Source organism: Cervus elaphus, chromosome 33 (assembly GCF_910594005.1).
Source record: "Cervus elaphus chromosome 33, mCerEla1.1, whole genome shotgun sequence".
Taxonomy (NCBI): Eukaryota; Metazoa; Chordata; class Mammalia; order Artiodactyla; family Cervidae; genus Cervus; species Cervus elaphus.
In genome coordinates, this window is record NC_057847.1 from 65,397,534 (window position 1) to 65,421,818 (window position 24,285).

Genomic DNA, 24,285 nt, shown 5'->3' on the forward strand with positions numbered 1-24,285 from the left:
GAACACCCAGGACTGATCTCCTTTAGGATGGACTGGTTGGATCTCCTTGCAGTCCAAGGGACTCTCAAGAGTCTTCTCCAACACCACAGTTCAAAAGCATCAATTCTTCTGTGCTCAGCTTTCTTTCTAGTCCAACTCTCAAATCCATACATGACCACTGAAAAAACCATAGCCTTGACTAGATGGACCTTTGTTGACAAAGTAATGTCTCTGCTCTTTATTTTCTTTTTTTGAAGTTTAAGATCATTTTATTAAGGGAGGAGAGGTGGGGAGAGGTGAGCAGACAGCTATCACTCCCCCAGCCCCACCATGGGAAAAAGACTTCCTCCCTGCTTCCCATCCCCAAGTGGTTCCCCTGTATTGGGGGGGGAACTTTGTGCAAACTCTGCCCCGGAGGGTGGTAGGTGGGTGTGAAATGGCAGCTGGGGCTGGTGGAGGTGCTACTGCGCACTGGGGGTCCTGTAGGACTCCAGGAGGAGAGCCGAGAAGGTGTTGACCTTGTCCGCTCCCCGAACCTCATGGGGCAGCAGCGGCAGCTTCACAGTGTGGAAGTCTTCTATAGGTCCTCCATCTGGTCCAGGTACTTGGCTTGGATCTTGTGGCAGGCCTCACACATCTTGCAGGGCTTCTCGGGATCAGGGAAGACGAACTGGTTGACGATGATGTTGTGCGTGTCAGTCTTGCACTTGGCCAGCTCCTGGATCAGCCGTTCAGTTTCATACAGGGACAGGAACTCTGCGATGCACACACAGATGAAGGTTGTTTGCTCAGGGTCCTTGAACTGCTCGATGACGGAGTGGATGACAGGCAACGTCTCCTCCAGCTTGGAGGCCAGCTGGTCTGCGTTCATGTCGCCGAGGCCCAGCATGTTGCACATCTGTGAGATGAAGGGGCTGATCTGGTTCTTGATCTGCATGAGGAGGCCAAGCCCCTACTCAACGATGGTGGGGAAGTTGAGCAGTGTGGGCGCGGTGTCGAACACCACCACGGAGAAGTTCATGCCCTTTACCAGCCTCATCACCTCTGCGGAGCTCATGGCCTCATCGATGCCTGGGAATGTGCTCATAGCTTCTTGCATCATCTTTTTGCCCATGCTCAGCATGTTGTCCTCTTCAAAGAACTCGTCTGGCAGCTCTGCCATGCCCAGGCTGGGGTCAATCTCCATGGCAGAGAGGTTGTCATAGCCTTTGACCTTGGTAGGCACCTTGGAGAACTTCTGGTCAAATGCATCGGAGATGTTGTGGGCTGGGTCAGTGGAGATGATCAGAACACTCACCCGCCCCTTGGACAGCTGGACTGCTAGGCTGCAGCTGCAGGTTGTCTTGCCAACGCCACCTTTGCCTCCGATGAAGATCCACTTAAGACTGCGCTGCTCGATGATGTTGCTAAGCATGGGCTCCAGTGGCTCCACATCAGGGGCATCCTCGCACTCCTCTGCCTCAACCCCCCACCCAGCCACCCCTGCCGCCATCTTGGAACCGGCTCATGTCTCTGCTTTTTAATATGCTATCTAGGTTGGTCATAACTTTCCTTCCAAGGAGTATGTGTCTTTTAATTTCATGGCTGCAGTCACCATCTGCAGTGATTTTGGAGCCCCCCAAAATAAAGTCAGCCACTGTTTCCACTGTTTCCCCATCTATTTGCCATGAAGTGATGGGATCGGATGCCATGATCTTAGTTTTCTGAATGTTGAGCTTTAAGCCAACTTTTTCACTCTCCTCTTTCACTTTCATCAATACAGTACTTTGAATTTTCTTAACTCAGAATTCAAAGTGAGTTCAGAAGGTAAAACTTCCATTCTGAAGATTGAAGTGTCTGTTTCTATTCATGTTCTTTAAATTAAATTGAGCAAAATTGGTAATCGTCTTGGATTTCTGCTCACAGCCCAGAAAAATATTATCTGCAGGTAGCAGTGTGTTTTCTTTCTATTTACCCACATTGCCTGTTTCTATAGCTGAATCCAGTATACTGAGATCAAAGAACACAATGATAGCAAATATATTCAACACTTGCTTCAAATAGGTTCCAATGAAAGCCTCCCAAACTGAGAGCAAACAGAAAGGAGAAAAGGAATGTTATGAATTTTCTGAAGGATAATTGTCTGATTTTTGCCCAGCTTAATATGTATAGGTATCAATACTCCTCTCTGGATACCTGTGGCCTCTTTCATTTAGAAGCACCCACCCTTTAGTTGCATTGCATGAAATGTTTTATGTCATATAGCAACCATGTTAGTACCCATCAGTGCTTGTGAGGTTAAGAATTAGCTAGTTAAAAAAAAAAAAAGAATTAGCTAGTTTACCTTCGTTATATGAGGGGATTTATAAGGCAAACAGAGAATCATTTTCTCAGTTGTCAAATACCTTCATTCATTGTATTATGTGGATTTTTTAATGAAAAACTCCAATAAAACTTTCTGTTAATAGGACCTGTTTAATAATGTTTTATACAACTGCTCCATCAATAGCATGAAATCTCTGTTTCTTTTCCATGCATTTTCTTCTTTTGTACACTATTCTAGTGTTTGTCAAAGTGAGGGTCAAATACAAAACCACGCATTTTGAATAGCTAAAAGTCCTCTGTAATAAGGAAATTCCTGGACCACATTTGCATCTTTTGAGTTATAGTCTCTGGAAGTACATCTTGAAAAGCCTCTTAAAAAAAGTGTGAAAACCAGGAATGAAAGCATACACTGTAGTTGCTCTTTTCAAAACAAACACTCAATAAAATTAGCTACGTGTAGAGTCTTCTTCTTTCTGTAAAACACAGGCAGATGGGAGTTCTTTCCTGTATGTTATTATTGCCTCAAAGTAGGAGCATGGTCAGTACAGGTTCTTTAGAAGCGTAGTTTTTCACCAGCAGTGAGGAAACACGTTGAAGAAGGATGTGTTGAGTGCTATCCCTGTGCTATGACAACGACTCCGGGTGAGGTTTGGTGGATATAAGGAAGTAGAACACCACTGGATGGGCCCTTTGGTTACCTACAGCCCAGTTTGAGAGTTGAGACATACATACTTACTTTTTATAAATATTTATTTTATATTGGAGTTTGGTTGATTTACAATGTTGAATTAGTTTCAAGTTTATAGCAAAATGGTTCAGTTGTATGTGTGAATATATCAATTCTTTTTCAGATTCTTTTCCCATGTAGATTATTATGGAATGTTGGGCAGAGTTCTCTGTTTGATGCAGTAGGTCCTTTTTTAATATCTATTTTATATGTAATAGCATATTTTATATTAATTCAAAATCCTTATCCTTCCCCCACCTTTCCCCCTTGGTAATGGTAAGTTTGCTTTCTAAGTTTATAGATCTGTTTCTGTGATATAAGTAAGTTCATTTGTATCATTTATTTTAGATTCCACATCTAAGTGATATATGATATTTGTCTTTTTCTGACTGATTTCACACAGTATGATAAGCTTTAGGTCCTTCCATTTTGCTTCAAATGGCATTATTTCATTCTTTTTCATGGCTTAGTAATACTTCATTGTATATATGCCCCACATCTCTTTTATCCATTCATCTGTTTATGGACATTTAGGGTGCTTTCCACATGGACATTACCAGAAGGCCAACACCAAAATCAGATTGATTATATTCTTTGCAGTGAAAGATGGAGAAGCTCTATATAGTCAGCAAAAATAAGACTGGGAACTGACTGTGGCTCAGATCATGAACTCCTTATTACCAAATTCAGACTTAAATTGAAGAAAGTAGGGAAAACCACTAGACCATTCAGGTATGACCTAAATCAAATCCCTTACGATTATACAGTGGAAGTGACAAATGGATTTAAGGGACTAGATCTGATAGACAGAGTGCCTGATGAACTATGGACAGAGGTTCGTGACATTGTATAGGAGTCAGGGATCAAGACCATCCCCAAGAAAAAGAAATGCAAAAAAGCAAAATGGCTGTCTGAGGAGGCCTTACAAATAGCTGTGCAAAGAAAAGAAGCGAAAAGCAAAGGAGATAAGAAAAGGTATACATATTTGAATGTAGAGTTCCAAAGAGTAGCAAGGAGAGATAAGAAAGCCTTCCTCAGTGATCAATGCAAATAAATAGAGGAAAACAATAGAATGGGAAAGACTAGAGATCTCTTTAAGAAAATTAGAGATACCAAGGGAAAATTTCATGCAAAGATGGGCTCAATCAAGGACAGAAATGGTACGGACATAACAGAAACAGAACATATCAAGAAGAGGTGGCAAGAATACACTGAAGAACTGTACAAAAAAGATCTTCATGACCCAGATAATCATGATGGTGTGATCTCTCACCTAGAGCCAGACATCCTGGAATGTGAAGTCAAGTGGGCCTTAGGAAGCATCACTATGAACAAATTGAGTGGAGGTGATGGAATTCCAGTTGAACTATTTCAAATCCTAAAAGATGATGTTTTGAAAGTGCTGCACTCAATATACCAGCAAATTTGGAAAACTCAGCAGTGGCCACAGGACTGGAAAAGGTCAGTTTTCATTGCAGTCCCAAAGAAAGGCAATGCCAAAGAATGCTCAAACTACCACACAATTGCACTCATCTCATATGTTAGTAAAGTAATGCTCAAAATTCTCCAATCCAGGCTTAAGCAATATGTGAACTGTGAACTTCCAGATGTACAAGCTGGTTTTAGAAAAGACAGAGAAACCAGAAATCAAATTGCCAACATCTGCTGGATCATCGAAAAAGCAAGAGAGTTCCAGAAAAACATCTACTTCTGCTTTATTCACTATGCCAAAGTCTTTGACTGTGTGGATCACAATAAACTGTGGAAAATTCTGAAAGAGATGGGAATACCAGACCACCTGACCTGCCTCTTGAGAAACCTATATGCAGGTCAGGAAACAACAGTTAGAACTGGACACGAACAACAGACTGGTTTCAAATAGGTAAAGGAGTACATCAAGGCTGTATATCGTCACCCTGCTTATTTAACTTATTTGTAGAGTACATCATGAGAAATGCTGGGCTGGATGAAGTATAAGCTGGAATCAAGATTGCTGGGAGAAATATCAATAACCTCAGATATGGAGATGACACCACCCTTATGGCAGAAAGTGAAGAAGAACTAAAGAGCCTCCTGATGAAAGTGAAAGAGGAGAGTGAAAAAGTTGGCTTAAAACTCAACATTCAGAAAACAAAAATCATGGAATACGGTCCCATCACTTCATGGCAAATAGATGGGGAAACAGTGGAAATAGCGGCTGACTTTATTCTTTGGGGCTCCAGATGACTGCAGATGGTGACTTTAGCCATGAAATTAAAAGACACTTACTCCTTGGTAGGAAAGTTGTGACCAACCTAGACAGCATATTAAAAAGCAGAGACATTACTTTGTCAACAAAGGTCCGTCTTGTCAAGGCTATGGTTTTTCCAGTAGTCATGTATGGATGGGAGAGTTGGACTTTTAGGAAATCTGAGTGCTATTGAATTGATGCTTTTGAACTGTGGTATTGGAGAAGACTCTTGAGAGTCCCTTGGACTGCAAGGAGATCCAATCAGTCCATCCTAAAGATCAGTCCTTAGTGTTCATTGCAAGTACTGATATTGAAGCTGAAACTCCAAGACTTTGGCCTCCTGATTTAAAAAGCTGACTCATTGGAAAAGACCCTGATACTGGGAAAGATAGAAGGCAGGAGGAGAAGGGGACGACAGAGGATGAGATTGTCGGATGGCATCACTGTCTCAGTGGAGATGAGTTTGAGTAGACTCAGGGAGTTGGTGATGGACAGGGAGGCCTGGCATGCAGTGGTCCATGGGGTCGTGAAGAGTTGGACAAGACTGGGCGACTGAACTGAACTGAGGGTGCTTTCTTGTCTTGGCTACTGTAAATAGTGCTGTAATGAACATTCATGTGCATGTATCCTTTCAGATCTTGGTTTTACCTGGATATATGCCCAGGAGTGGGATTGTTGGATCATATGATGTTAGTAGATTTCAAATGTGACATGTAGGCACAACTAAAAGTGTTTGAGGAAATGAAAGGTCAGTGTAGGTGGCATAGTGACAGTAACAAGATGTGTGTGTGTGCATGCTCAGCCGTGTCTGACTCTTTGTGATCCCATGGACTGTAGCCTGTTAGGCTCCTCTGTCCGTGAGATTTCGCAAGAATATTGGAGTGGGTTGTCATTTCCTACTCCAAGGGGTCTTCCCAACCCAAGAATCGAACCTGCATCTCCTGTGTCTCCTGCATTGGCAGGAGGAGTCTTTACCACTGTGCCACCTGGGAAGCTCCAGTAACAGGCTTGTAACTGGGTTTTAGCGGATGCATGTGAAAATGAATAGCCAACGGTTTAAAGCAAAGGATATGGTATGACACAGAGCTGGAGATGCTCAGAATGTGTACAAAATACAGGTAAGCAGCACGTGGAGTAGAACATTAGGTTAAAGAATTGGTAAGACTGATATGAGAATTAGCATGGGACCAGCTTGTGAAGAATCTTCCACATAATAACTAAGAAGTTTGTGTCATGTTAGTTTGCTAATAGGATGCCATCACGCTAGGAAGAAAAAGTTATGATCAGATATTTAAGATGTAAAGTGGAAAGGGAGACTGGAGGCAAGGAATCAACTTAAAAGTTAGTTTAATTATTTGGGTCATAAATAACAGAATCATGAAGCAGAGTTGTGGAAATGAGAATGGAGAAATGATAGACACAGATATAATTGTGGAAGAAGGACCAATACCCAAAATGTTAATGGCGAATCTTTGCTTATTGGAGCAAAGTGTTCCCGAAAGAAACTGAGATTTAGAGTCTGGAAGCAGTGTATATGATAGGCATATGCAATCTATAAGGATTTATAGAATTTTAATGTATTCCTTTTTTTAACACATAGTTGGGGAACATTTGGAAGATGCCCAGTACATGCTGTGTTCGACTCCACTGATCCAAAAACCCAAAATGACATGCTACTTGCTAAGAGGCTTCCAGAACTGTAGAGAACCCAGAAAGTTGAACCAACAATTCCATAAAGTCAGAAAGTGATACTGAGCTTACAAATCTAGGTGCCTGGGAGGAAGCACAGCAAGGAGCCACAGGCTTAGAAAGAAAGAAGGTGAGTTGACTTTTCCACTCATGGAATTTAGGATGCGTTATACCGGTTGCTATCCCAACAGAAAACAGAGGACACATTTGAAATAGAGTAATTCAAGAAGAGTTCATTACATAGGGACTTTTTCCAGAAGTGTAGAAATAGGGATGCCACAGAGACAGTGCATGTACCAGAGACTTTAAGCCATCAGTGTTATCAGCTTGTCTGAAGAAACATGTAGGACATACATTCCCGTGCAGGGAACAGTTCCTAGAACCTGGAGGGAACTAGGTCCTTGTATTAGTCAGAGTTCTCCAGAGAACGAGAGTTAACAGGTTGTGTGTGTGTGTGTGTGTGTGTGTGTGTGTGTGTGTGCACATGCATGCATGCATCTATCTACCTCTCCATGTCTATCTACATGGCTGTCTGTGGAGAGATTTATTTTAAGGAATTGACTCACATGATTTTGGAGGCTTATCAAGTACAAAATGTGCAGGTAGGTTGGCAGACTGGAGATCCATGGGAAAGCTGTGGTCTAAGTCCAAAGGCATTCTACTGGCAGAATGCCTCCTTCTTCTGGGGAGGCTGAAAAGTGTGAAAGTGTTACTTGTGTCTGACTCTTTGCGATCCCATGGACTGTGTAGCCTGCCAGGCTCTTCGGTCCATGGAATTTCCCAGGCAAGGATAGTGGAGTGAGTTGCCATCCCCTTCTTCAGAGGATCTTCCCAACCCAGGGATCAAACTCAGGTCTCCTGCATTGTAGGCAGGTTCTTTACTGTCTGAGGCACCAGCGAAGCCCTGGGGGAAGGTTACTGTTTTTCTAATAAGGTCTTCAAGTGATTGGATGAGGCCCACCCACATTATGGGGGATAGTCTGCTTTACTCAAGAGTCCACTCTCTTAACTATTAATTTCATCAAAAATATACCTTCACAGCAATATCTCAGATAATGCTTGACCAAATATCTGGATACTAAGGCCTAGTCAGGTTGACACAAAAAAAATTAACCATCACAGTCGTGTAGAATGAGTTACTTTGAGAGGAGCAGTCACTTAGTGGAAGGACGTTAGAAGCATTCAGAAGTTCCATTTCAGGGAGGGAGCTTGGCAGCCGTTCTCAAAGTGGTATTCTGAGCAGCAGCAGCAGCATCTCCTGGGAGCCTGTTTATAAATGTATGTTCTCAGGCCCCATCCCAGCCCGCCTGAATCAGATATGCTAACAGTGTTAACATTGTTATCAATCTGGGTGTTAACAAGCCCTGTTCTGTGTGATTTTGATGTTCTCTAAACACAAACAGTTTAGTTAGGTAAATGAATCCACCTCCCTCCCCGCTTCCTCCTGATTTCTTGCTGGGCCAGACCTGACAGGAAGCCAGAGTACAAAACCTATTAATGAGGACCAGACAGGGTAGCCCCCCAGGGCAGGGATCAGTGTGGAAAAGGATAAGAATCTAACAGTCACAAGGGTGTTATTGAAATATAATTTTTCTCTCTGAAAATGATTTTTGCCAAAGATCTCCAAAGTTAGACTAATTGGCTTGCAAATAAATAGATTCTGTAAATGTGGCCTGGTTATTTACATAAGTATAGCAATAATAGTGATTGATCGTTCATCTGTTTTGCTGGATTGTTTAATAAGGAATCTCCAGATTAAGCTTTTAGTAGCCTCTCAAAGCTGAAAAACTATGCTGGACATTTGCCATCAGACTCTGCCTGCAATACCTATAGATTTGGGTAAATTCTTCTCTTTTTTAAGATACTCAGAATATCTTAAGTTTCCTGGACCTGCCAGGAAGTAACTTTTCTTATTCATCAGTAAAGTTGCTGGGAGTCCAATAAGCAAGGTACCAGTGCAATTTTGGGGTGGGGCATTATGGATTTTTTAAAGCTGTCAGGTCATGAGTCTATATGTGTCTCTCTCAAAAATGACATTCCAATCAAAGTTTTGGTAACATAATCAATGTTTCCAATCATGTCCTATTATAAGGAGAGAAAATTCTTATTGAACTTATGCAAATAACTATATTTCAAGAAGTTAAGAATACTCACCAAGAGTTTCAAACTCTGGAAGGATCGGGTAAGGAGAAAAATATTTCAATTCTGCTTACAAAGAATCATTTAAAAATTTTCTCTAAGTCATAGTTAGCTTAAGAGGAAAGGTTTTCTAATATCTGAAAAACAAAAAGAATCAGCAATATTTTAAATAAAAAGTAATTAAAAGTTATAATTATCCTCAGCAGTTCATTGAGCCCCATGTAATTATTCTTGTTCTGCTTGATCTTTTGTTAGAAGTTTTATGAAGCTGTCAATTTCTCCATTAAGGATCTGTAAATTTTAGTTCAGTGGTATAATTTTTAAAGTTATCAGAAACTTGTATTTTAGTTAAAGTGAAGGTTGCTCAGTTGTGTCCGACTCTTTGCAACCCTGTGGAATTCCGTGGAATTCTCCAGGCCAGAATATTGGAGCGGGTAGCCTTTCCCTTCTCCAGGGGATCTTCCCAACCCAGTGATCAAACCCAGGTCTCCTGCATTGCAGGCAGATTCTTTACCAGCTGAGCCACAAGGGAAGCCCAAGAATACTGGAGTGGGTAGCCTATCCCTTCTCCAGTGGATCTTCCCGACCCAGGAATCAAACCAGGGTCTCCTGCTTTGCAGGCGGATTCTTTACCAGCTGAGCTATGAGGGAAGCCTCTTGGCAGGCATGGGTAGGTGGATTCTTTACCAACTGAGAACTTGTTAGGTTCCTTTCCATGAACTTCTCTAAAGATGAAATACATTTGCCAGAGGCTTTTGTAAAAGGGTCTGAGCAAAACAATAACTTGTTAAATGATAGAAGACTTTCAAATGGCTGTGGTTAAAGATCTTGGTGAGGCTTCATTCCAATGCAATTGGCAAGGAAATCTGGTTATTTCTGTGACAAACATTTATGATAATAACTAGAATTACAAGTAATAAACTTATACCAGGACTTATTAGAATTTTTTAAATTTCATATGATTTTTAAAAGTTATATTAATAACATTTACCCACACAGTACAACCTAGTAAGCTTTATCATCACTTAACAGTGCTTCCCATGTAATTTAATATACCAAGTTAGCCTAATTAGTTTAATATTTCAATTTCATAAGGAGAGAAAACAAATCTTTTGTAATATTCATAGGCCCTCTGGAAAACTCAAAGGTCATTTCCAAGTCAGTAAGATTTCACATAGAACTTGATTTTTGGGGAAGTTTGACAAAATTATCATAAGATTTTAAAACACTTGGTGAAACATGATCATAGGTCACTGTGAAACAATACATGGTTATCCATTTAACTATAGTGAAAATTAAAGACTTCACAGGCAAATACAGAACACTGAATAGATGTAAGTAAAACTTAGTTGTTCTTGTTTTTTAATTGCAAGGACTCACAGTTTTTTTTAAAATCCAACACCTGATAGAAACAGCATGAAGGCACGGAAATAATTTTGGTAAGAAACAATGTTTTAGGCTGATTATTTTAAAAGTAAAGAACATCTTTTATAACCTGTTTTCAGGAGAAGGGCTGATCAAAATTTGTCCTTTTAGTAGATTCAGCTTTATACAAGTACACTACTGAAAGTAAAGTTTGTTTTTCAAACAAACCTTTCTGTCTGCTTTTGAAATTAATTCAATCTTATCTAGCTTGAGCACATATAAAATTACATTCCATAAACTTTCAAAAACTTTTTAACTCAGCTTTTGTCCTGTGTTTTCCTTTTTTATTCTGGAAATCATTTTACTTTAGGACAAAGTATTTTCTTTTCCATCAACAAAATGTAATTCATGTTTCATACCTTATCCAGAAGTACATTTTTCTTTTCATGCACACAGAATTATTGCCCTTATTAATTCTGGTGACCTTAATCACAGATATTAATTAAAAACTTTAATTTTTAGTGGCAACTAAGAAGTGTGTGATTGTGAACTGCCTGCTATGCCTGCATTCTTTTAACTTTTGAACACATTTTATAATTTTTATAAACATACATTTCCTCATAGCATAATAATTTAAAGTGGCACAAGGCATATTTGCAAATAAATCCAAACATCTTTATTTCCTGTGAAGTAAGAGGTTAAACACAAGTAAATGTAAATTTGTTTAGAAATTAATGTTTTGGTATTTTATCTTATTTGGAAATCCAGATATTCAGTGAGTTTTCATCATTTAATTTAACTTAGCAAAACTCTAAGGTTTTAAATTAACAAAAAGAATTTAGAAGATAGCATTTAAGAACACATATCATAACATATTTGCTGTTAAAAATTTATTTAAAACCTTTTTATCTATTTGCATCTATTTAATTATTGTTCTCAACAGTTATACTTAGATTACTTACAAAAACTTTATGAAACATTAGACAAAATGAGTCATTATCTCACACTGATTTTCTTGCTAACACATTTTGTAACAGAAATAACATAGACTGTCTTGACTTTTAGTAAAACCAGGTAGAATAAAAGTATTATACCTAATGTTGGTAATTGTAAGAACTTGTCTGTTTTAACTAAACCAAAAAACTTAAGTTAGACTTTATTTACAAAAAATTTTTCCCAGATCACATAAACATGACAAGTACTTGGCTCAGTTTCCATTATATTTGAATTTGTATAAATATCTGCTTGTTTTTAAGCGATTAAATTGAACTCTTTTACAAGTTAACTTTGGTAATGCCATCTGAAGGTAGAAAAATATCATTTAATGTACATACATAGGCATAGATACAGACATAAACAGAGGTCTCTTTGCCTTCATTTTAAAACTTTACCTATGAATCTGGTACAATACAGAATATAAACAACAGTTGGAAAGAATTGTTTATTTGCTCAGATGGCTAAAGTCTTCTGCTGCTTATGGTGAGGACTTTTAAGATTTGTATTTGCTCTTGACAAACGCTGTTATGGTGGCTGTTGTTTAGAGTTCGGACAAGAGAGCTTTCTTAGTTGTTATTTCAAAAGGCCTCTTTCCTGTTTTGTTTTGTTTTGTTCTTTTAGTTTCAACTTTGTCTCAGTTATCTCCTGGAGTATTTACATTTCAAAGACATGGTAAGATTTACATGTTCAAGGGATAAAGATTGAAAATGTCCTTTTTTTCATAAGAGTTTTAGAGTGTATTTGTCTTATTACCAGAAGTCTTGGACTTCCTTGGTGGTGCTAGAGGTAAAGAACCTGCCTGCCAAGGCAAGAGACATAAGAGACATGGGTTAGATCCCTGGGTCGGGAAGATACCCTGGAGCAGGAAATGGCAACCCACTCTAGTATTCTTGCCTGGAGAATTCCATAACAGAGGAGTCCATGGGGTCACAGAGATTCGGACATGCCTGAAGCGACTTGGCATGCACACACCAGAAGCCTTAGGGTAGTCACTATGTAGTTTTTTTTTCTTTTCTTTCCGCCTTAAGTACAGGATCCTTTTGTTTCTGATATCTTGATCTTTTATAATATCTACAAGCATTTTGAAAGAAACAGACAATGTTTGGGGATCCTAATGATAGGTAGGCCTTGACTTGCTTCTAGATTTGTATTTCTGGTTTTATAGCAATTTGCAAGACAAAGATGGTTGTTTCTGTTAGCCCTTGAATATTGGTTTCCAGGTGATCCATTTCCTGATTGTTTGTAGGAGGACCTGGGGGAGTAGAGGACATGGGATGCTTTTTTTAAGAAGGAGAACTTACAATGGATTTTTTTTAAGTCCAATTTCTCTTATCTTTTTAGGGCATCCCTAAAGTCCCTAAAACACTTTCTATGTTTTGTTTGTTTTATCATGTTTTGATTTGTTTTTAAAATGAGAGCTCTCTAATTTTTTTTTTTTCTCTTAAGTGCAGCCAACTTGAAGGATTTGTTGTCTGGCAGTTGATAAGTAGGATCTTATATTAATCTCAAATAGTGACTCTAACCAATAAGCCTTTGCATGACTTAACCCAAGATGAAAGAGAAATCTCACAGAAGAGTATGCAGCCCTTAAAAGAGCTAAAAAATTTACTTCCAACTTAGTCTAAGAAAGTTAGAGCCTCCCGTGGCTCTGGGTGGTAAGAATGGTGACATGAGATGCTATCTCTGGGTTCTCCAAGACTGTGGGTGCGTCCAGTCATAGACCTGCTGTGTGCCGTCAGGCAGGCACAGTTGGAATGGCATCTTCGCAGCACTAAAAAGGCAACGGAAGTTGAAATGACAAATGCCCCTTTATGAACTGACACCCTTTATGACAGTTTCACCTGAGAGTTGACACAAGCGGACAAAGAGAGTGTGGTTTGTAACTCTGTGTTGCAGAACTTCTTTTTAGTTAATTGGTCATGAAAGGCACCACAGTAAGGGTACCTTCTGGATGGCAGAGACCAGAGAGAATATTCTCACTGGTCATAAAGCCAAGATCTCAAGACATAGAACAAGCCAAAAAGAAAATTCTCCTTCAGTTTTTACATAGAGGACCCATGGTAGAGTTTGCTGATCTGGTGAGAACCATTAATTTAACAGTCTGTGAGGCCAGCTTGAGTAGCAGGCTTATAGGGGTTTTGCCTGCATCTTGCCCTATGGTTTTCGTTCCTTGTGACAAATGATGGAAAAGACAAAAACAAAAACAGTGATCATCTTTGGGAGGGAAAGAATCAGTACTTAATACCAAATTTACCAGAGCTGCTATGTCTAGGAAGCTCGTTCCACACACGTTTTCTCCTGATAATCTAAATTTAGAAAGAAAAAAGACTTTCACTACTCTTATTTCCATCAGATCCTGCAGCCAGAGAGCTGGGAGGCTGACAAGTAGTCTCACCTGTCCCTGGCTCTCATGACGAGAGATCCCAGGATATCTGTGCCTCAAGGTGGGAGTGGACAGGCAAGTGAGATCCAGAGAGTATCTTGCAGTTCATGACAGCTGTTGGGGAGAGGAAAAATTCTCCCCCTAATCCATTTAGTTCTTTTGGTTGGTCTAGTACTTAAATTGCCATTGACATATTACGGGAGAAAAAAAACCTGAAAGGACTTTCCTCGTGGTCCAGTAGCTAAGAAAGACTCTGCACTCCGAATGCTGGGGACTCAGGTTTGATCCTTGGCCAGGGAACTAGATCCCACATGCTGCAACTTAAAAGATCCTGAGTATTGCAACTAATACTCAATGCAGCCAAACAAGTAAATAATTTTTAAAAATTTAATTCATACATATGAAAGTGTCATAGAAATGGGATCTCCAAAGTGACCAGAGCAGGCTTTGTTTATATAGTGTTTTGTTTACAAGGCTGGTGGCTCAGATGGTAAAGAATCTACCTGCAATGTGGGAGACCCACATTTGATCCCTGGGTTGGGAAGATCCCCTGGAGTAGGAAATGACAACCCACTCCAGTATTCTTGCCTGGAGAATCCCATGGAAAGAGGAGCTGGGAGGGCTACAGTCCACAGGGTCACAGAGAGTCAGGCAGAACTGAGCAGCTAACACTTTCACTTGAAATTTTTAAAAATTTAATTCATACATATGAAAATGTCCTAGAAATGGGATCTCCAAAGTGACCAGAGCAGGCTTTGTTTGTATAATGTTTTGTTTATAAGACTGTTTATAGAGGTACCATTACACGCCAGTCAGGATGGCTGCTATCCAAAAGTCTACAAGCAATAAATGCTGGAGAGGGTGTGGAGAAAAGGGAACCCTCTTACACTGTTGGTGGGAATGCAAGCTAGTACAGCCACTATGGAAAACAGTGTGGAGATTTCTTAAAAAACTGGAAATAGAACTGCCATATGACTCAGCAATCCCACTTCTGGGCATACACACTGAGGAAACCAGATCTGAAAGAGACACGTGCACCCCAATGTTCATAGCAGCACTGTTTATAATAGCCAGGACATGGAAGCAACCTAGATGCCCATCAACAGATGAATGGATAAGGAAGCTGTGGTACATATACACCATGGAATATTACTCAGCCGTTAAAAAGAATTCATTTGAACCAGTCCTAATGAGATGGATGAAACTGGAGCCCCTTATACAGAGTGAAGTAAGCCAGAAAGATAAAGAACATTACAGCATACTAACACATATATATGGAATTTAGAAAGATGGTAACAATAACCCTATATGCAAAACAGAAAAAGAGACACAGAAATACAGAACAGACTATTGAACTCTGTGGGAGAATGTGAGGGTGGGATATTTCAAAAGAACAGCATGTATACTATCTATGGTGAAACAGATCCCCAGCCCAGGTGGGATGCATGAGACAAGTGCTCGGGCCTGGTGCACTGGGAAGACCCAGAGGAATCGGGTGGAGAGGGAGGTGGGAGGGGGAATCGGGATGGGGAATACGTGTAAATCTATGGCTGATTCATATCAATGTATGACAAAACCCACTGAAATGTTGTGAAGTAATTAGCCTCCAACTAATAAAAAATTTAAAAAAAAATAAATAAAAAATAAAATAAAATACAAGGGCCAAAAAATAAAAAATAAAAAAAGACTGTTTATATATCATTTATATTATTTTGAGACAAAGAAACAGTTACTTTCTTTTTAGACAAGCAATTACTTGTGAAGGTTTAGCAAGGCAAAACGGCTTGTGCTTGGGGTGACATGCTAATAAAGAAACAGCAGAGCTTGTTTATATAGCTTTCTTATCCTTGGGTCCCCTGACTCTGGTGATGCTTTCTGTCCTCCTGGTATAGGGAGATTTATTTCTCTTCACATGGGAGACTTATTTCTCACTTTCAGGAGGAAAGAAGGGAGTCAGAGTGTTTTTCCTGGCATTGGCCAGTTTGAGTAAATTATTGTAATTCAAAAATAATCAGTATATTTGGCATATTTTAGGAGCATATTGCCCTGAGCCCCCAAAATTTGCTATAGTATTCATGTGCAGGTTTTTTGTAGGCATAACTTTTGAACTTATTTTGATGAAAACCAGAGACTATGATTGCTGGGTTATATATGGAACCATATGTTCAGGTTTGTAAGATACTGCTATGCTGTCTTCTGAATTGGTTGTACCATTCTGAGTTGGCACCAGCATTGAATGTTAATTCCTCTTGCTCTTCAGCATTTGTTGTTACCACTGTTTTAGATTTTAGCCTTTCTAAAAGGTGTATAGTGATATCTCACTGCTCTTTTAATTTTCAGTTCCCTAATGAGACATGATGCTGACCACCTTTTATAGGTTTGAATAAAAAATCATTAGTTGGTTAAAGATAGCTTTTTGTTGAACAATTGCCATGGGTTCTTCAGCAGGTGAATGAGGGGCTTTCAGTGGAGAAGGACTGTTGGTATGTGTGTTGTGGGGGTGTAGTGGGGGGACAGCATAGAGCACTCGGGTTTAGTAACATTTATCAGTGGTTTGTTACCTAACTCTTGCTACCGTTTTGTATCTGATTTTGAGAATCATTTTTAAAGGACATGTGAGAATACCAGAGAAGGGTGGCAAAAATAATAATTTAAAAAAAGCTGGTAACAAGCCACAAGAATACATCATTGTTCATACCATACATAAGTGTGAAGATAAAAGCTTGTCCTAGTATGAGAAGTGATGTGACTACTAACAGAAGACTGAAGGCTGACCTGATTGTTTCCTTCAGAAATAAGACCTTTTTATGAAGAGCTGTGAGACTTTCTTGGATTGGTAGAAGTCCAACCAATACGACAAGGAATGAAACTAAAACACAAAATATTTTGATCTATCATAAGGGGAAAAAAACTTCTTGACCACCAGGATGATAAACTGCTGAAATACAGAAGAAAAGTCTGGATATTTTTTCCCTCTTGGGGACCATTAAGAAATGGGGAGGTAATGATCACTTCTGAGCAGCTGAAGTGCTTCTCTGCCTCTTAACAGGACCAGGGTGAGGCGGTCACTGATGGGTCCCAAGTGCCCTTTTCACTTTAAGAAGAGGCAAAAGTAAAAGAGAAAATTAAACATTAAGTTTGAAAATGCTCAAGTTGAACTGAGGACATGCTGACATTTAATTAAATAACAAACTCTTTAAAGACTCTAATGAAAGAGCTTTATAGGATGCCTGTTACATTTGCATAAGCACCGTGATGCCTTTCAGATTGGTTGTCAGTCAATAAAAACTGATATGATCCAGTGGAAATGACTTCCCCATTACCCATTACCCTACAAGCCGTTGGCTTCTGCTGGCAATGGAGGCTTCTCTGCAGACTCCAGAACACCACTTTCAGAGGCAAATTCTATCATCCTGATGGCATTTTCTAGTTTTATTTGATCTTGAAAAACATTTCATTATGTTTAATTTAGGGAAATGAGATTTCTTTAATTACTATCAGTAGCAGCTATTAGGAGCTCAATTACATTTGCAAATTCATTTTTAAAAGCTTTATGGTTTTCAGATAAAAAATTCAAGTTCTAACTGCACCCATTAAAAGTTACTGTTCCTCCCTTTGGTGCCCATGCTTCCGAGAGAGAGGATAGGTTTTGTAGTGGAAAATAATGCTGGAAGCTGAGGGTTAGCCTGAATAGAACAGAATTACTCATTTGAATAAATTAGATATTTCATGAAATAAAATGGTTGATCAAGTGTCTTTATAGATTCTCTTCCCTTTGGGAGTTTCCCGTATGCTGCACTCGACAGTGTGAAAGGTCAGGGTGTACCCGTGGCAAGGAGAGGCAGCTGACTAGCTGGGAATACAGATGTTTTTCATCTGTGTGCTGGCCTTTCCATGGTTATAGTCCTACAGTGAACTGCGTAATACATCACCACTATCAGGTCTGGTACAGTATCTCTGTGAAGGATTGTAAAAGGGGGTCCACATAACCTCCACTTTATTGGTCTCTTGAATACTATCAGTGGTTTAAGAAGTGACTCCAATTTTATGTGTTCAGAAGCTTCTTGATCATGCAATTAAACGGTTACTGGCAGTAAGAAAACTTTTCCCAAGCTGGGTATTACCCTTGTTCTCAGGCACAGTAGCATTAATAGGTTATTTTTTCCTTTATAGATTACAGATATAAATTTTTATATATACATTAAATTTTATATATTAAGAGATAAATATAATTTACATATATCTAGAAAATTGTGGTGCCATAATTGGACTTTGGTCTTCTCCCTCATAATCAAAGTGCATTTAATCTGTAGCATCTGGGAGAATACCTTGTACATAGTAGGCAATTTAGAAAATGCTGGTGGATGTGATTTGTTTAATGGTCCTCAGATCAGAAGCAGCTGTTTGCTGTGCAGCTATAAACTGTCAGACTGGTGTTTGTCTATCCACTTGGTGGCAATTTTGAGCTGAGGCATAGAGGAACAAGAGCTGAGGCATCTTGGAACAAGAAAGAGAAAGTATGTTTTGAAAAACCTTGGAGTTGGTTCACTGAATTGCTTCACTGTAATGCAAAACCACCTCTGTTGGCAGTAAATATCAATGGTTGCTAATAAAAATCGTAAATGCCTTTGTTGCTGTTTGTCATGGATAAATACATGCAGGGTTCATATGATTTAAAATTGCTGTTCCTTGGGATCTTTTTTTTTTTGCTAATAAACAGGAAGGCAAGCAAATGCCATAACCGATTTAAGGTGTGTGCATTGGAAGTGCTTATTTGTGTGCTCTTGTACTTGGAAGTGCTTGGTGTTATTCTTCCCAGCTTCATTTAGCTCTTACCCAGACCACTGAATACTTATTGCCAGTTATGTGCTTTAGGAATTTGGTGTTTGAGTGAATTAGTCTTGGAGGGAGAGAGTTACACATGGTGTATGTTGATGGCAATCTTATATGTGTTGCTGGCTGTTTATGCCTCACATCTACCTTAATTCTCACCAGAAGTTGCATTAAAGAGTATCCTTTGAGAAACAAACTAATTGGAAATCAAGTGCTTACAAAATCCAGGAATGTACATCTTAGAGTGTGCAGGATTAAAATCCCACATAAAAGCATGCCTTGCATTTAGGGTCCAAAAAGTGCGATGATTTCTTTTTTAAAAAACTTACAGTAGTTTGATGATACACAAAATCATCACATTTCGTAACCTCATTTTATCTAGCTACTGCTCTTTAACGACTTTGCCACCAAAGATGTAAAAAGGAACATGAGCAGTGTGCTTGCAATAGTTTGAAACAGCAATAAAGGCCAAAGGCACGTTAATTGTTATTCTCAGAAAGCTTATTACTCAATAGCTGTCTAATTTAATAAAGTCTTGTTACAGTGGAATGATTCAGCTGTAAGAAACTTGTAAAAATTGTAATAAGTGCTGGAGTCAATGCGATCTTTTAAAATTCTAGGAAGTAGTAGTTTTTCATGCTGTCTGCTCTCAGGCAAGCCGCAGTGTGCCGCAGAGTTGCTGTTTGTCAATGCCTGGGTTTATTTTTGTAAGGAAGTATTGATTACAGACTGAAAAACATTTAGTTTAACAGCAATCAATGATTACAGACAAAGGACGTTTGAAGTTTTGAAGTCTTTAAAATATGAACTAAATGCACAATCTGGGGAGTTAAATTTTTGGTAAAAACAGCATGACCCAAGGGCTACACAAATTCCAGTCTGTAAACTTTTTCTTTCTCTCCTGAGACAACTCAGACATTATAAAATAGGGGGCTTAACTATTGACCACAGAAGAAAGTCAACTTATTTAGCACATAGTAAATACAAAACTTTTGGTAGAGAGATGGAAAAACAAGTTTTTTGCCGTAACCTGCAGTCTGTACACTCAAGGGTCTTATTGCATACTCTGAAGTTGTTTGATCTTAGTGTTAGACTTAAAATTTTACTTTTGCATCTGAGAATATATAATAGAAAGCATTTAAAGATGTCATATCCTGCCAACATTAAATCCTATAGCCTCTTGGAGAATTAGAGAAAAACAAGATATTTATCTGTATGACTAAAGAATCTTTTATCTATCCATATTTTATGGCTAGTATTCAGAATTATCTAATATTGAGATTAGCTTAACATGAAGTAGGTCCTTTGTAAATTGTTGCCAATTTAAAGTAACTTGAATAATCTCTAACACTGGCAGCAAATGACTATAGACTATTCTTTTTGCGGGGAGAGGTGGATATCTATTTCTAAATGAGAATAAGAAGAGACTTTGGCTAATGGCTCATCGTCAAATGATAAAATGTAATTCACTGTGTAACATAAAGCTGGTGGCTTTGTACAGAGATGGCCGCACAGGAATGGATGGGAGATTTGTCCCCTGCACACTGATCAACACAAATATTACATGACTTCCAGAGTATGGGGTTTGTCCTTTTTTGGAAATCACAAAATTAACTTCTTGCTTATTGACAGAGGCTGCAATTTCATTAAGTTTGGGAAAAGTGTATAAAATTGTGTTTGTTCCTCAATAATAATAAGACCGTTCCTAACCCTGTGGCTTCTGGGGAGCTTATAGATTTAGGATAAAAGAAATACCACCTCCTGGAAACGAAATGATTGTGATTCATTCCTTTCATGAGATGTTAGCTGGTAATCTTGATAAAGGGTCTGCGAACTATGGCTGAGCTGTCCCCCTCCCCACATGTTTTTGGAAATAGATTGTTGGAACACATCCACACCCATTCATTCTTTTATTGTCTTGGCTGACTTTCGTGCTACTTGGGCAGACCCGAACAGTTGCAACAGAAACTTGTGAGGCTCATAAAGCCTAAAATATTTATCATCTGGTCTCTTGCAGAAAAATTTCACCAGCTTCTGCTCTCGGTACTCATGTTCTGCCATCCTGTTGTTTGATGTGTGATCTTTATAATACTCTTAATAGCAAAAGACTGTCTCTTCTTTTTTTTTAAGACCGTCTGTTAAATCTATTTTATACCCCCCGCAGTCTAACAGGTCATGGAAAGGGAAAGGCTTAATGACCGTTGGTCCAGTGGTTGAGATGGAAGTTCACTCAACCAGGACAAAAACTCTTTGGTACTTGTAAGAAGAGGCAATCAACCTCTGCAACCCTGAAATCAGGTTGCCTAGGCTCAGCCTGGCTCTGCTAACCAGTTCCTATAGCCTTAGCTTCATAATCATAAATGAAAATTGTCTTGGAAATAGTGCCTACAGTCCAGTGTGTTGTGAGATTCAGTGGATAATTCATGAAAAGTGCTTAGAACACTCAGTCTGGATTCATCATTAATATATATCTATTATATATGTAGGAATATTAATTTTTTCCCATCTTTTATTCTCACTCACTTGATTTGCCCTGGATTTGGTTTCATAATTTCTTTTGTAATTTTGAGTATACATTTTTAAACTTTATTTTTAAGAATTTTTGAAATATTTATCTTTATTTATTTGGCTGCACTGGGGCTTAGTTGCTGCACACGGGAGCTTTTGTTGCAACATGCAAACTCTTAGTTGTGGCATGTGGAATCTAGTTCCCTGATCAGGGATCAAATGCAGGTCCTCTGCATTGGGAGTACAGAATATTAGACATTGCACCATCAGGGAAACCCTAACAAAGACACTCTTTAAATGTGCATATGTACATATATCCTTGCCCTACGCGTCAGTGGGGTTGCTGCCACCAGCCATGGTCATACTGAATACCAGTGGCCACCATCTTGTTGATTAGATGGATCCTTTTGGATCCTTTTTTAAGCAAAAAGGAAAATAAAATAAGGCTCAGAGTCCCAGTATTATAGAAGTTGTGCTTTTATTTATGCAATAACACCTTGAAAGTAATGTTCAGTATACTGAGTCTTTGTAAATTGTGCACTATGTGTAATTCTTCCTGGTCTGCTGATGTTCTAGGCATTTGGGTGTGATGAATGCCATGCCTGTGTTCTAATACCCATGTTTTTCTTGACCATAGCAATTAATAGCAGTTAGGTCTCACTCATTTTCTTTGTATCTGTTGAATCCATTTCTTTGATCACAAACTTTTGAGAGTCCTAGCTTGTATAGAAATTTACACAGTGCACCAATATTCTATACCTGTAAAACTGAAGGAACCACATTTCACAACATTTAAGGATTGGCCCAAAAAACAAAAAGCAACACTTAGCATTTAACATTGTTGTTTTCTGAAGAGGGACGCAAATTTTTTCTAGGAGGCATTTTAAAGATTATTCTTGTTATTGTTTAGTTGTTCGGTTGTGTCTACCTCTTTTGTGACCTCATGGACTGTAGCCTGCCAGGCTCCTCTGTCCATGGGATTTCCCAGGCAAGAATACTGGAGTGGGTTGCTATTTCCTTCTCCAGGGGATTTTTCTGAACCAGGGATTGAACCCACGTCTTCTGCATTGCAGGTGGATTCTTTACCGCTGAGCCACCTGGGAAGACTGCTTTTAAAGATGCTAATATAATGATGATTAAAATGTTTTATGGTCTTGCCAGTTGCTTTTCTATCATCATGTAGGAGTTTTATTTTGATCTTAAATGGCAAAGGAAAGTAATTGATAAATGTAGATAAAAGTTGTACGTGTAAATACTAATATTCCAGAAGCACAATTCCACCAACCTCCTGAAAATTTGCTTTTCACTCAGTTATGTTGGGAAGAGAGACTATGAAGAGGAGGTTTGATCTGCTCTGCACAGAGACAAAGACTTGGGCTGGGCTGGATCCCCCTGGACAGTTAGCACCCTTTAGGACCTCGATTGGACGTGGTGATCTAAAGTGCCTTTCCGAGTAAAGACTTCCATTTACTTTTTGTTTGTTTTTTTATGAAAGTTGAAAGTTAGCAGCACAGTCATGTCCAACACTTCGCGATTCCATGGGCTGCAGCCTGTCCTGCTCCTCTGTCCATGGAATTCTCCAGGCAAGAGTTCTGGAGTGGGTTGCCATTTCCTTCTCAAGTTAGTTTTTTAATTGGAGGATAATTACTTTACAGTATCGTCATGGTTTTTGCTATATATCAATATGAATCGGCCATAAGCGTACATGTGTCCCCTCACTCCTGAATCCTCCTCCCACCTCCCTCCCCACGCCATCCCTCCAGGTTGTCAGAGCACCCACAGAGCACGGTCTTTGGGTGCCCTTAATTATACATCAAACTCCCACTGGCTATCTGTTTTACATATGGTAACGTATATATTTCAGTGCTATTCTCTCAGGTCATCCCACCCTCTCCTTCTCCCACTGAGTCCAAAAGTTTGTTCTTTATGTCTGTGTCTCCTTTGCTGCCCTGCATGTAGAATCATCAGTACCCTCTTTCTAGATTCCATATATATGCATTAATAAATGATTTTTGTCTTTCTCTTTCTGACTTACTTCACTCTGTATAATAGTCTTGAGGTTCATCCACCTTTACTTTTGATTGTAAGATCTATAGAGGATCCATAGGTTTCTAGTGGAAACCTAGTTGAATAGCTTGGTTGTGTTCTTTCAAGTCTGATTAAGCCATTCAGGAGAGACCACTTCCGGATGAGAGAGGGCTAAACATTCAGCCAGGAATGGAAACTGGGGAGAAGCCCGGGATCACCCAAAAAAAAAAATCACTTGAGAATATAATTTCTGATGCTCACTTAAATTGTATAACAACAACCTATAGTCATAATGTAGGAATTTCTACTATGAGGTTTTCTCAACAGTGTGATAGACAGACATTCTGTAAGTGGTAACTATAGTCTATATTGACCTCTTTTTCATGATATTACGTACCATCTGGGGCAGTGTTTTCTGTTAGATTTCACTTGCAACTGTCTGCCACTATGCAGTGTGTGTTGGTTGCTCTGTTGTGTCTGACTCTCTGTGACCCCATGGACTGTAGCCCACCAGACACCTCTGTCCGTGGAATTCTCCAGGCAAGGATATTAGAGCGGGTTGCCATTCCCTTCTCCAGGGTATCTTCCCAATCCAGGGGTTGAACCCGGGTCACCCACATTGCAGACAAATTCCCTACCATCTGAGCCACCAGGGAAGCCCATCACTCAGAAACTGAAATTTTGCATCATAATCTTCTCTTTCATTTATGTGATTAACCAAGGGTTAAGTACCCCTTTCAAAGACATGCTCAGATTGTGTTTTCATAACACACATTTTTCCCTTTCTGTAGATTCATGGTTCATTTGTATGTCTTTAATGATTTCCCCATAAAAATGGTATTTCTGTTTAACCTTACCTCTCAAAAGTAACATAAACTGTAATTATTCAATGCATAATATTTTCAGTTTCTTCTAGCTTTGGTAATTGTATGAAATGAAATGCTAAAGCATTGAACCAAAACTTGTGATTAGTTCCACATTGATCTTTTAAATGTTATAGCTGACCTTTTAATGGAGTGATAGAATATGTAAGTTTGCATTTGCTAACAAGGATAAGGGGCACTGCTAAAAATCATGTTGTTTTAAAATTTTATGTGTCTAAAA

The 24,285-nt window shown here is 39.1% G+C and overlaps 1 protein-coding gene, 1 long non-coding RNA gene and 1 pseudogene across 5 annotated transcripts in view; 2 read left to right on the top strand and 1 right to left on the bottom strand.

Annotated features, from left to right (window-relative positions):
* The window catches only part of NCKAP5 (NCK associated protein 5), a 1,015,164-nt gene that overhangs the window by 467,613 nt on the left and 523,266 nt on the right, over positions 1-24,285 (top strand). The window lies entirely within an intron of this gene.
* On the top strand, positions 223-22,851 carry LOC122688223. The gene is made up of 3 exons (XR_006339393.1): positions 223-235; positions 7,803-7,812; positions 22,779-22,851. It is a non-coding gene; the product is annotated as an uncharacterized LOC122688223 (long non-coding RNA).
* LOC122688218 lies at positions 441-1,479 on the bottom strand (annotated as a pseudogene). The gene has a single exon (XR_006339392.1). The product of XR_006339392.1 is annotated as an ATPase GET3-like (transcript).